Below are 13,197 nucleotides of genomic sequence, written 5' to 3'. Positions count from 1 at the left end.
CTGCTACTCTTCAGTCCCTCCTGGCGTCTTCGGAGGTCTCCATACCCATCTGCTTCAGAAAATCCTGCCGACTATGCCAATTGTAGTGGCAGGAAGGCACAGAACAGGTTTTCTATTATCCAGCAGACAGGTAAAGGAGAGTACTGGAGCCCTTGGTGGCTTTCTCAGGCTGTTATTAAGCTTTACATGTAGTGTGGCAAACAGGTACCCGGCAAGTCTTCACTCTGGGCTTCTGGCTTCTTTCCCCCCTTCTCTCTCCTGTCTCTTCTCCTGCCTCTTCTCCTACTTCTGCTTCTCTTGGTGACTATCTCAGTACTCTTCCCATGGCCCACAGAAGTAAACAAGACAGCTTGCAACAATGTAACAACTGCATGTACCCCATCAGGTAGGGCAATCCTAATGGTGGGAGTGCAGAAAAACCTGAGAGCCATTTTGCCTTACAATGGAGCTCAGAGACCCTTGGGCAGAGGTGAAGAAAGATCCTAATTCTTTGCTACTGTAGCTTTGGAGTATGACTCAGGCATAGGAAAGATGTGATTACAACCATTTTGACATACACCTTTTGCTTCAAGTTGATGTTTAGTTATCATATTTTTTCTGATTATTTTTCATCGATAATTTTTCATCATGGTAAGTACCTTCAGGAAATTGTAGGCATTGTTGAGTTAGCTGAGCAAGCAGGGCAGGCGTCTGAAAATCTTGACTGTTAGGATGTGATGCAATTGAGCAGACCATGGTTTCAGGTAGACATAAGAAGGCCAGCCTTCCCAGCAGACTGCCATTATAAAGATGTAGTAGTAGTGAACAGTTCAATACTGCCTCTAATGTACTGCCAGCCTCCATACTTCATTAATTTCTTCCTTCACCCATTCAATCACTTATCCATAGACTTAGTATGTACCAGATATTATTTTAGGTTCTAGAAATATATCAATAAACAGTCAAAAATCCCTAAACTTACGGTGCTCTCACTTTTTGTCTCATTACCCTTGGTTAGCTGTTAAGTTCATTTATGGCAGAAAGTGTGTTTTATTCATTGACAATTCCTACCACTAGTTATGTGCCTGGGACTCTGCCTGAGTGAATGTTCACAATGGGCTAATGATATTTTCTGATAGAAGAACAAAGAGAGTAAGAGAGATACAAGTAATTTTTTCTTTATACCTATACCAAAATATCCATGGCTCTCTAAAGTTTTCATTTGCTTCCTGTTGTCAAAGTACAGATAACACTCAATTATCTATAGAGGCAGGTAGAGAAATAATGTTTTGAAAAATATGTCAACAGGAATGCATATATTGGATGCACAAAATGGGAAAGCAATCCATTTTGTCTCTTGAAAAAGGGTTTTGGAATCATTTAATAGGGGAGGTAGCATTTGAGTTAAGTCTGTAAGCTAAGAAGATATTTCCAAAACTTAATACAAAAACAAAACAAAAACATTCTTTTATGTTAGAGCTAGCAGGAGAAAATGAAGACCCATCACATGATTTTCTCTGGATGGCGATCTTTAGGTAACTTATAGATGTACAGATTACATATCTGTGTATCTGGGACTCCTTTTTTTTTTTTTTTTTTACTTCTTTTTGGTTTAGTCTTCAGAAAAGGGCAAGAGAATAGTGACGTCTCTTGCTGATATATATTTATTGTTCTTTAATGGCTTCTCTGAAGGTTCAGGAATACCTATATTAAAGAAAGGCATTTGACATGCGATTAGAAAATTGGCCAACCTTTCTAATCATATCTCCACTTCCCCTACTGGCTGAGACTGATGTTTCTTGGTAATGAAGAAACTGGGCATCTTTCCACCATAGAGGTGCCTGGACTGTGTTTAACAAGCAATTTCATTAGATTGTCCTCAGTTTCTCCAAAGGTAATTCTATTAGTGCTTATCAGTCATTGTATTCATTCTTGTCATGACTTCCCTTTTAGTGTCAGTAGCATCCCCAGAAAAATATGAAGCATGTGTGTGTGTGTGTGTATGTGTGTGTGTGAAAACAAAACTGCCTGAGTTGCTCAGAGCAATGTAGTGAATAAGCGCTCAATAACTAAAACACCCACACATAGAGAGATAATGCAGTAGTACTTCTGGTTCAGAAATCAGTTATGTGGCAATAACCAGAGAGTGCCTGGAAACATTAGGTGTCAATTATCTAGACCATTTAGTTGTTCTAAGCTCCAAATGTCTGCCTGAGCCTCCTAAGAGAGAATTTTTTTCATAATTACTTGATAATTTTCTGAGGAATAGTTTATTTCCCAATAAACTAGAATATTTCTTTCTCCTGTTTTCTTTCCTTCTTTTCCACACTCATTTTTAACAGAGAGACATGAGGCATATGTTAAACAATCCAATCATATGCTCCCCATCTCTTTTGCACATGGACTTGAGTGTATGCTATTTCTTTTTTATCTGATGTGTCTGGTAAATAGGAAGTGGTGAATGCCCTCTGTTCATACCTCCTATTATTTTTCTTTCATTTTCTTTACATAAGCTATTTCTTATTAATCTCACTTATCACTAGCCTGTACATTTCATTAGTATCAGGCTTACATGTTTTTTCTTTTGCATCCTTACTTAAATCATAGCTGCTTTCTTGCCTTTTAAAATCTACTTACAGCTTGAGTTCCATGAAAAGAATATTAAAGATTCTCTTCTGGCTGTTTTGTATTTTTTTTTTTAACATGCTAGTTTTCAAGAGATGGAGGCATCTTGATCACTTTTTTTTTTTTTAATGGCATTAAAGCTTTTAGTGATCTGGCTTCACCCATCTTATCAAAACAATTTCCTGCTAGTGACACCCAACTCTAGCCTTTCCATCCAGCTATTCACTATTGCTGATCTCCTAATTGCTTTTCTTCCCTTCACTTTACCCATGTTGTTCCTTTCTCCTGCAATATTCTTCATTTCTTCTCTGCAAAATCCAGAGTTACTCATTCTTGAAGATCTATCTCAGTTGTCCTCTATCCAAAGTCTTACTTGAGCCCTTCATCTAAAAGTTCACAGAATTTTATCTGTATTTTATTGCTAGGGCTTATATTTGTTATCTGTCAGTTATCTAGCTATAAGTTGCTTGAAGGAAGAACCAGTGCCAGATTTAATTTTATTTTTCTTCATAGTGTGCAATATGTGGTAATTTCTCAATAGTGAGTCTTGAATAAATGCTATTTTTGTATGATTATTTTATCTTCATATTTCCTTTAAAGTATCTAATGAATGCTTCAGTCTTTGAGCACTCTTTGTATATTATACTATAACCATTACATTCCTGGTTTCTAATGTAAGTAAGATGATGCAGTTAAAAATATATATATATATGTATATATATATGTGTATATATATATATATATATATCCCTATTTAAGCTGACAGAACTGACTAGCGCCTGCCCTAAGGCAGACAGTTATTTAGAATGAAAAAGTTAATAATTAAATTCCTTCTACCTTTAAACAATTTCCCCTCTGTTCTTCTAGTGCAGCACGTTTTGCATTTCTTCTGTGTCACTACTTTTGTTGAGTTTCCTTTGCTGATTTCTCCTTGGAGTGTCCCAAGGTTTTGTCCTCTACTCTTTGTACATTCATTTCCTTAGGATTTCACCTAGTAGCATGTCTTTAAATGTTATGTATCAGCTGATAACTCCTAAATTTAAAGCTCCAGTTCGGTATAATCATCTCAACTCCAGAACCTTTGTCTAACCGCATCACCTCCAAAGGATATTAACTAGTTAAATCAAACCCAACATGCCCATAATAAACCTCTTCCAACATGGTCTTCCCCAACTTAGTATATTGTAGTTCTAGTCATCAAAGATTACCGTGTTCGCCTCTAAAGAGAAGAGATAAACTAAACTTAAAATGATTATTAATGTCTCCCTTTCCCTTATAACCCACATCTAGGAAATAATGTCAGGAAATTATATTTCAGCATAAGTTTAGTTTTCACTTTCCCTTTTACTCCAACCAGATACAAGCTACTATCAATTTCTCACCTGCATTTTTAAAAAAGATTTTATTTATTTATTTATTTATACAAGAACAGGGGTACAGGCCAGATGTGTGGGAGGGTGAGAGGTTTCACCGGAGACTGAGCGGGGAACAGAACATTCTCACCTGCATTTTTGCAATGATTTTTTGGCTGGCCTGCCTCCTCCTACCTGTAATCGATTCTCAATCAAAGCCAATTTTTTTTTTAACATAAATCAGATCATGTTGCTTTTCCACTGTGAACTTTGTCCAATGGCTTTTGATTTTACTCAGAAAAAAAGAAAAAGAAAGTCCTGAAATCACCTACAAGGATTTGCATGATCTAGCTCCCACTGCTTCCTAACTGCGTCACCTCTTCCCTTTCTACATCATTTGTACTCATACTGATCTCTTTGCTTCCTAGAGCACACAGGATCATCTCCCAGCTCAGTCTTGCATTTATTATTTCTCCAGTCTGGCACATCTTCCCTGAGATTTCCCTTGTCACTAATTCCCTTGATTCCTTTAGGTCTTTGTTCAAAGTGTTTCTCAATGAGGCATCCCCTAACTACCCTATTTAAAACTGCAATTACATTCTCTTTTTCCCTTCCCCGATTCATTTCTTTCCTAAACATTGCATCCTATATAATTTACTATTTTATTTTGTGTATTGGCTGTCTCTTACCACTGAAATGTAAACTCCATGAGATCAGTGATTTTTATCTGTTTTGTTAGGTCTTCAACACATAGAAAGTGCATGCATATAAATATCACTCCACAGGTATTTGTTGAGAAAGTGATTAAATTTCCACTCACCTCTTAATTTTCACACCTCTCTCAATTATTACTCTGCAGTGTCCGTTTAGTTTATACTTTAGGAACTTTATACATGTTTCTTTATTTAGTAGAATTTCTACAAATCTCTCTCTGGTCTTTCCATCTCAGCTCACTTCCTCTAAGAGACTTTCCCTGTCCCCATAATATAGATTAAATAAACCTATTATTCTACAGACACCTTTATTTCCCTTCATAGAATTTAAGTATAAGACATCTCTATTTCATTAATTTATGAAGCTGAAGTTCTGGTTTTTGTGTAAACAACTTTATATTCAGAAGCACTAATATGATTGGACTCTGGTTGTTCATATTTAAAGGAAGTTTTTAGAATTCATTAACATTTTGCTTTCTCAAGATCCTTACTAGCTATCATTTTAAAGTCTTTCCTCTATAAATCCACAAAAATACTTTCAAACATTTCAATTGACTCCTTCATTTGGGTTGTATCTCTTTCCTCCTTATGGACACAATTTAGAAAGCCATAATGGTGGGAAAAACAATGGGAATAGGAAGATAATTGTCCTGCTACAAGAAGAATGTGGGACAACAGGGGGATTGTTGGTGATGATAACTAGGAGAGAGGATCATCTACTGGGAAAGCATTATCTACAAAGGCAAACGGAATTGTGATAGGGTGAGTTTAGCATTGAGTTGCTAGGAGAATGCTCTTACTACTGAGGGGTTGTATGCTGCAGGACAAGGGAACCATCCTTACAGAAAGGGAGGAAGTGAGAAAGTAGGTAAGGGAGTGGGTTGTTTAAGAAGCACAGAAAGCAGAAGAGATATGTTATTATTTTGGGGAGTATAGTATTAAAAATTTGGGCAAATGGCTTGCTGAAGGAAGATGGACAAAGGGGGAAGATGCACAAATATCCTAGGGCAAATTCCTGGAAGGATAAAGTCTAGTCTATTGTCTTGTGATCACAGTTGCCACAGGTATGAGTCAGGGTGTGACTGCCTTAAGGCTCCACAAGAAATGCTGGAGTCAAGTTTGAATGTTGGGAATGATCAAAATAATTCCCCAAGCATGCTGGTTCCTGGATGATAGGACTGAAAGGCAGTGGTCATTAGAAAATATGTGTATATATGTCAAAGTGGGAATAATAAAAAGGATTTGGGTATCAAACATATTGTTTAATTATTTTCATTTCTATCAGAACCAATGCATCCTCTTTATAACAAATTTATTTAATGCTCTTTTCTATATCTCAAAATGAAATTTTAGATATTAAAACAATTACATGTATTCTTTAAAAAATCAATATAATACCTTAAAATATAGCAAATATAAAAGAGAAATACAGAAGAAATAACAAAAGAATAATATATATTTTAATTTATATATGCTTTCTGGGCAGACCACATTAGAAGATCAAAAGCATTACCCCTTATTTCCAAATCATGGTTCTCCCTTGCAAATATTGATACGTATACCGATATATATTCTCTTGGTCTAATGACTTACATAAAGCCTTTTGAATACTAGTGAATTGGGCTTAGAGTCTGTCTTGGGGAGGAAAGAATTCAACAATGAAACCAGAGTTAGGAGGAAAAGCAAGAGATTTATTGGTAGATGAGGAGAAAGACAGGAAAGCAATCTGAGCAGAGTGGGGTTCCGAATGGGTTGCCACTGAGGGAGGTAAGAAACAGGATTTTATATGAGTATGGAGAGTGTGGGGTGGGAATTTGGACTTTGAGTTTCTGGGTGTTTTGTCTCTTGTTGATTGAACGAAGCCCGCTGGGTCTCCCAGGTTACTTGGTCTGTTTTCTTGGAATGAGCTTTTGTCTGTTGCTTCAGCATTAGTGTGGTTTTTGAGCACACAGTTTTCACTGCTTGGGGCACCCTGACCCTGCCTGATTGCCTGTACACAGCCTAACTTCCTCATTCACTAGGTTGGATAACCCCATTAGAGAGCAAGATGGAACAAGGCAACATGGAGCTCAGAATAGAAACAGCATGTTTTTAAAAATTTGAGAAATAAATCTTTTATTTGATAACTAGGGAATGCTATGTGCTAGGTACTTTGTTAGTTGTATTTATGTTGTATTTAAGCCTTGAAAATTATGGTGACTTCTCGGGAAGTAGGTACTATATTTAGGTACTTTATTACCTTCATCTTATAATTAAAGAGGCTTAAAACCAGAGAAATAAAATAACTCATATACTTACCAGTAAGTGAGGGAGATGGGATTCAAAACCAGCGCTCTTGCTGTTAGAGTCCACACTGTAGTTCCATCATGGCAGGGGGCCTGGTACAGTGATGATTTGATAAACACTTGTTACATGAAAGACTAAATCAGAATGTAAAGGTTTCGGGGAAGAATGTAGTTGCTCAATCAAGTATTTTTTTTTTTTGATCCTTGTTTTTTTAATTTATTTTTTATTTTTTACATCATTGTTCATTTTTAAACTATTTGCTTCCCCCAACCCCTTCAGGTGTAGTCCCCATAGAGTTTCCTTCCCCAATGCACCCGTGCACCATCACCTCACTCCCCTGTGCGCCTCCCTCCCTACCTCTGATCCCTCTCCAGAATGTCTCTGGTTTATAATTGCCTGTTTTTGCTTTATTGTGTTTTGTACTATTACTATTTTTTTTACACTGATGTCTTATTTGGTTCCCCCATATTCCTGCTATAAGTGAAACCATGTAATATTTTTCTTTTTCCCTCTGGCTTATTTCACTGAGCATAATTCCTTCTAGCTCCATCCACGTTGCTGCGAATGGCATGAGTTTATCTTTTTTGGTCGCTGAATAATATTCCATTGTGTATTTATACCACATCTTCTTGATCCAGTCATGTATTTTTGGGCATATGGGTTGTTTAAAGATTTATTTATGCATATAAGAACTGGGGTACAAGATAGAGGTGTGGGGGTGAGAGGATTCACCAGAGACAGACTGGGGAGCAGAACAGGCAGATTGACTGAAATACACTGCTGAGGGGAGCAGCGGGTGAGTCAGTAGAGATCTGCTATGCCATGTGGGTCAGCTACATGGCCAGGGATCAAACTTGTGCTGCAGTGACTGCGGGTAGCTTCATAGGTTGCATCTTAACCCCTTGCATCACCAGGGAGGCCCCTCAATCAAGTAATTTTTAAAATGTTCACTCAAAATGAACATAAGATTAAAAAGCAGATAAGAGATAAAGACTGAGAAAAATAAAAGTCAATCTTTGACATTTATTCTGGAATATCTATATCAAATCCTAGCCTTGGTGTGCTGTTAGACCCTTCAACTAAAAGTCTCACAGGAACAAGATCATAAATTCTGGGTTTTCCTGCCTATGGGGAAGCAATATTCTTTCAGACTTTAAAATGAATGTAGCTAACCCTTTGGGATAAGAGACTAAAGAAAACACCACCACCTACAATCTGAAGGAAAAAGTCCCGTGGATTACAAACTATCAGAGTTCTGTTAGTATTGGGGCACCTCTCTCCACCCTCCCTATTGATGGATGTGATCCCTGGGAGCTGGTGCAGGATGAAGAAGCCAGCTGTCCCTAGAAACGACAAAATTATCCACAGCACTCTCGTTGCTTAATCAGCCATCTGGAGTTTGCGCAGACTGACTTTCCCTTTTTTAATAAATTTTTCACTTTGCTAGACTAATTAACATGATACTTTCAGTGAACTTAACCCAAGATACTGGTGATTCAGCCTTTATTGATGCGAATTAGAACAGAGTCAGCCAGTGAGATCTCATCTTCTTAGGGAGACTGCCAAGAAAGGGAGAGTTCTGAATGTAAACATTGAACTTGAGAAACAAACAGACAAAATAAAGAACACATTTTCTTTATCTTTAGGGTGCCCTTTAAAACTTAGTTCTTATTTTTTTTTTTTAAAAAGGAGGTTTCTGATATCACCTATAATGTGGACAAATAGGCCTTTTCTTTATTCATATTCACCTTTGGAAAGCCTGCCAATACCACCTGGTGACCCCAGCCCAGCTGTTTCCTCTGTAGCTGCAGAGGACCATGTCTGTGGAGGGGCAGACTACTAAACAAGTAGCAGGGTAATTTAAATCTGCTTGGGTTTCTATACCCTTGGGAGCAGGCCTGTCCCTGCTGTGAATCTGGCAGCCAGCCTTGATTTTTTTTTTAAACCAAACCATCTGGCAGCCTCAATTCTCTGGTAATAATTGTGCTACTTACTCCATCTGTACTTATAAGATAACTAGTTGTCTTCACAAATTAAGCCAACCCCATCTGTTTCCCTACCTTATAAATGAGTACAAGGGCTTCACACTCCTCTTGGAATGTGGACAGCATAAAGCATGGAAAGTATTAGGAAAGAGAGGAGTGGGTTTTTTTTTTTTTTTCTTACTGCAAGAGAAGTACTGGGTTCCAACAGTCTAGCATTTTCTGTCATGGGTTTGCAAGGGTGCAACAAGTCTTTTGTGGTTGATCTGTCCTATTTTGCATACAGACTGCTGCACTTCAGAAAAGGTTGCCACTCAGAGGGAGTGGTTATAAGTAGACTCTGTGGGAGCAGGGGCTCAGGTACGAACCAAGGCAGTCAAGAATGCTGATGCAGTCACCATCCGGTTTTCTGTGAATGTTGCGAAGAGAGGTTAAGAGAGACCAGTGGGACCTCATCAAGATATTCTGATAATCTTGATACTTTCAATCTAGACAAATGGGGAAAAGAGCCTAAATTTGTTTTATGATGTCCCAGGACCTATAAGAGTTAATATAATTTCCTGAAGTGACTAACAGAGAGCAGTTTACACATTTTGAGAATCAGGCTCAATATTTGGCATAGCACTTCATCTTCCTGTCACCAAAATTCACAGGCTGGTGACTCCCTAGGAAGGCATCACTTGCATTCCTATGAGGGTAAGCAAACTGGATGAAATCTCTGTATTAAAGGGTTATTTCTTTAAAAAATATGGAAAATCATGACTACCACAAGTATAGAACAAATGCAAGTTAATAATTTTATTTAACTTATTTCTTTTTTTTAACCTTTGTAAAAATCAAATTTTATTGATTTACCATTCATTTACATACCTATATAATTTCAGGAATAGTTTCACATTTCAATAGGTGTATAAGCTTTCTTCAATCAGGAACAAAGTTCTAGTGCCTTCACACCATCAGATTGGACCTTCTCTACCCATGGGATGTTCCCTTTCTGTTCCTTGCTTTTACCAACATATTTAAAAATTTTTGTTGTCATTTAGCAGTTTATTTGCTTTGAGTATTTATATTCTACACATGAATAAATTCGTCTGGTGATTGCCTTTCACTTTCTGACTTATTTCACTTAGCATAATCACCTCAAGTTCCACTTATGTTGTACCAAAGGCAACATTTCATCTTATTTTTAATAGCTAGATAGTATTCCAGTTGTCTATTTATGGGCATTTAGGTTGATTCCATGACTGCTATTGTGAATAATTCTGCTATGAAAATAGGGGTGCATATGTCTTCTTGAATTAGTATTTTCATAATCTTAGAATAAATACCTAGGAATGGTATTACTGTATCATATGGTATATCCATTTTTGGCTTTTTTTTTTTTTTAAAGAATCTCCATACTGTTTTCCATAGAGGTTGCACCAGATTGCATTCCCACATCAGTGAATGAGTGTTCCATTTTCTCCACATCCTCACCAACACTTGTTCTTTTCAGACCTTTTGATATAAGCCATTCTTACAAATATGAGGTGATATCTCATTGTGGTTTTGATACGCATTTTTCTTATCATAAGCGATGCTGAGCATTTTCTCATGTGCCCAAGGGAATTTGTATGTCTTCTTTGGAGAAATGTCTATTCAGGTCTTTTGCCCAATTTCTTTGACTGGTTTTTGTTTTTGTTGCTGTTGAATTGTATGAATTCTTTATACATTTTGGAAATTGTTTGTTGGGCATATAATATGCAAATATCTTTTCCCATTCTAGAAGTTGCCTTTTTATTTTTGTTGTGGTTCTTTTTGCTGTACAAAAGCTTTTCAGTTTGATGTAGTCCCATTTGTTTGCCTTTGCTTTTGTTTCCTTTGTTGTTGGATTTGTGTCCCCAAACTAATCTCTGAGATTAATGTCTATGAGAATTTTGTCTGTTTTTATGTATTCTATGCTTTTAGGTCTTATATCCAAGTCTTTAATCCTTTTTGAATAATTTTTTTCATATGACAATAATAATTATCTAGCTTTTTCTCCTCCTCCTTCTTCATGTAATTGTCTAGGTTTCCCAGCATCAACTGTTGAAGAGGTTTTTCTTTCTCCACTGCATGGTCATGGCACCTTTGATTTAGATTAATTGTCCATATATGTATAGATAGATGGGTTATTTCTGGGCTCTCAATTCTCTTCCATTGGTCTGTGTTTGGTTTTGTTCCAAAATCATACTGCTTTGATTACTATTGCACTATAGGATAGTTTGAAGTCAAGAAGCATGGTTCTCTCATTTTTTTCCCCTTTATTTCTGGATTACTTTTGCTCATTGGGGTCTTTTGTGCTTCCATACAAATTTTAGAATTTTTGTTCTATTTCCTTGAAAAATACCACTGAAATTTTGACAGATATTCTGTAAATCACTTTAAGTAATATGGCCATTTTAACAATGTTTATTGTTCCAACTAATGAACATAGGATAGCTTTCCATTTCTTTGTATCTTTTATCTCTTTTAACAGTGTTGTATAGTTTTCACCTCCTGTTTCAAAGTTTTCTCCTAGGTATTTTATCCTTTTTGATGAAATTATACATGGTTTGTTTTATAAATTTCCCTTTCCTCTAATTTGTTTTTGCAAATAGAAATGCAATACATTTTGAATACTGATTTTTTCTGCCATCTCATTTATTGTTTCTACTAGGTTTTTGTTGCACTCAAGATTTTCTATGCATATTGTCAAGTCACATGCAAATAGTGATAGTTTACTTCTTTATTTTGAATTTTGATTCTTTTTATCCTTTTTTCTTTACTATTTTTTTCTGTTTAGGACTCTCCATACTAAGTTGAGCAATAATGAGAGTGAACAATCTTGTTGCTGTCTTAGGGGAAACATTTTCAGTTTTTCACTATTGACACGATGCTTGCTGTAGGTTTGTCATATATAGCTTTTATTATATTGGGGTATGCTTCATCTTCCTATTTTTTGAGGGTATTAATCATAAATGGAAATTTTTGTGTATGTTTATCAAGTCCATCAGATCAATTACTACATTTTATGTTCTTATATCCTTACTTATTTTCTGTTTGGGTCATCTATCCATTGATATAAGTGGTTCAAATCCTCTATTATTATGTTGCTGTTAGTGTTTTACTTTAGGTCTGAATGCTTTATTTATGTGTGACTGTGGTGGGGACATAAATATTAATGACAGTTAGTGATAGTTATATATTCTTGATGGATTGTCTTCTTGGTCATTAGATAGTACACTTCTATCCTCTTTCACTTTTTTTTTTTTAAACAATAGACTCCAAGCAGAAAATGGAGGAAGCTGACATATTTTACTTGAGGCATTGCATAGATAAATACTTTGCTTTTCTTAATTTTTTTATCCTAGTTTCCTGAGAATTGGAGAGTTTCTACCCTCCCAATTGAGAAACTCTTAAGGAAAACATCATTTTAACAGAGCTGTTTTATAGCATTGATGATGTCATTGGTATTTATACCAAAGATATTGATTGGCTTGTCTTAATATTAGCAATCTGTTTTTATGTACTTTGATAAATATGGTTTATTTCTCAATTTTTAAAATATTCACAGATGGAATCAAATTAAAAAGCCGAGAAAAATTTTTATTCCAAATGTTAACATTTATTTCTGAAAAGAAAAACAAAAGAAAAATATGAGTTTATTTAGCAAAAGTTAAAATGAATTTAATTTTTATGCTTTTTTTTTTGGTAAGCTGAATTTTTATAGATACTTTTACTTGCAGAAAACAAGTTTCCTTGAAGTAAAATATAGTGGTTAGATTTGGCTAAAGAAAAGTAAAATATAATGTGACTTTTTAGGATTTATTTTGTGTGTCCCTCCAAACACCATTTAATTTTATAGAGTTCATATTTTATCTGTCAGCTGGCATTGAAAGATTGACTTATATAATTGGAGGAGCAATCTGATTTCATCCTCCATCACCTATTTTACAGACATGTAACTGAAGCCTAGGTTATTTTATGAGTAACATTATTGAAAGGATAACTATGGTTTAATTACTAAGGCTCTGTAAATCTTCCATCATTGTTGTGAATTCTCTATCAGCAAAAATCATTTATACATTTTGGAAGCTAGGCATTTCTTTTTCATCACCACCATTGTAGAGGAGAACCATAGACATTTCTTAACTTTTAATATATTTGATTTCAACTGTTTTATTTCTTTTAAATATTGGTTATCCAGTGCAGACATATAATTATCAGTTTCTTCTCTTTTCCTGTGAATCTGATTTTGGA

Source organism: Talpa europaea (assembly GCF_964194135.1).
Source record: "Talpa europaea genome assembly, chromosome: 9".
Classification (NCBI taxonomy): Eukaryota; Metazoa; Chordata; class Mammalia; order Eulipotyphla; family Talpidae; genus Talpa; species Talpa europaea.
This window is presented reverse-complemented; position numbering follows the sequence as displayed.